Below are 1,347 nucleotides of genomic sequence, written 5' to 3' on the forward strand. Positions count from 1 at the left end.
AGAGTTTGACTTCATGTTTTATTTGGTTGATTTAAAGACTCTTACTGTAAAAAAAAAAAAGAAAAAAAAAGAAAAAAACACAACCAAGGAGAGCCAGGTGAAAAGTGATTGGTTACAATTACAGGACTGTCTGCAAATCCACCCAGGTTTCCAACTGAAAATGCCTCTAGTGATTCAGACTGGTGTATCTAACAAAGAGGATAAACCAAAGTAACGCTATTTCCCATTCATAACCCGGATGAATTTCAGCTCCCCACGCTAAGACACGTTCTCAGGTTAGTACTTAGGAAGTAACAGCCACTGACTCGCAAGTGCAGAGCAGGAGGACTTGGTACCACCGCTTTTGTCGTTGTACCACCATCTACGTCCACGTAGTTTCAGCATCGCCGACGTTGTTCCAAGACTGCCCTCTGCGGGAGAGGAACAGACACAGGAACCCGGAGGAAATGGCAACGCCAGCAGCCTACTGATGCGCTGTATACTTAGGACTTACTATCCAAACCACTTTGTCTAGCATATACTAGTGCTACCAAAGACTTGTAAGCAGCGTCACAGAACCAGCTGAGCTGCCTGCCTAAAGAACATGCAGAGTTACTTAATGTCAGGTAGTAACGGCAGAGGCAGAACACTGGGATAGCCTCTTTGTTACCGGCTCAACAGTTTCAAGTCCTCGTGGTTCCAAAGTTGAGGTAATATTGTTTTAATTAGCCAGCAATTGCTACTTACAGAACGCGTGCACGGCCTTCAGCTTCAATCTGTGGGTACCGGACACCCTACTGGACACCCCCCGCAGGGCAGCGCTGCGCAGAGCCGGAGGGGAGGTGTTCACATCCCGCACGAGGCTGCCGTCCGCCCCGGGGCGGGGAGCACTGCCAGCACCTCGCACCCCGCGGCGCCGCCCAGAGAAGGGCGGGTCGCACGGAACGGGCGGCGCCGCTGAACGCCATTACCCAGAAGGCTGTCTGGCGGCGCCGCCTCGCGACTATGGTTCAGGCGTAAGGCCGGGATAGGGCGGCGCTGCGGCCGTGCGGCCAATGGCAGCGTGCCGTCCGACGAGGCGGGGCGGGAGGTAGGCGCCCGGCTGCTGGGCGCGGAAGAGGGCTGGGGGCCGGCGTGTGGTGGGCCGCGGCTGCCGGCGGATGTTCTCCACGCGCAGCCACCAATTGAGCGGCCGTGTGGCCCCGGCCGGCGCCACCCTCCCTTCCCGCAGCCGTTGCCCCGGGCCGAGGGGCTGCCGTTTGCTGTAACGCCCGGGGCCTGGGGCGCCCGGAGGCTGTGGGCTCTTAGTCGCCACCAGCCCGCTCCGTGGGGAGGTGCGCTGGGGCGGGCGGGCGAGGCTTACCTGCG

The sequence above is a fragment of the Lagopus leucura genome, unplaced genomic scaffold (assembly GCF_019238085.1).
Source record: "Lagopus leucura isolate 7727_CA_CO unplaced genomic scaffold, USGS_WTPT01 Super-Scaffold_73, whole genome shotgun sequence".
NCBI classification, from domain to species: Eukaryota; Metazoa; Chordata; class Aves; order Galliformes; family Phasianidae; genus Lagopus; species Lagopus leucura.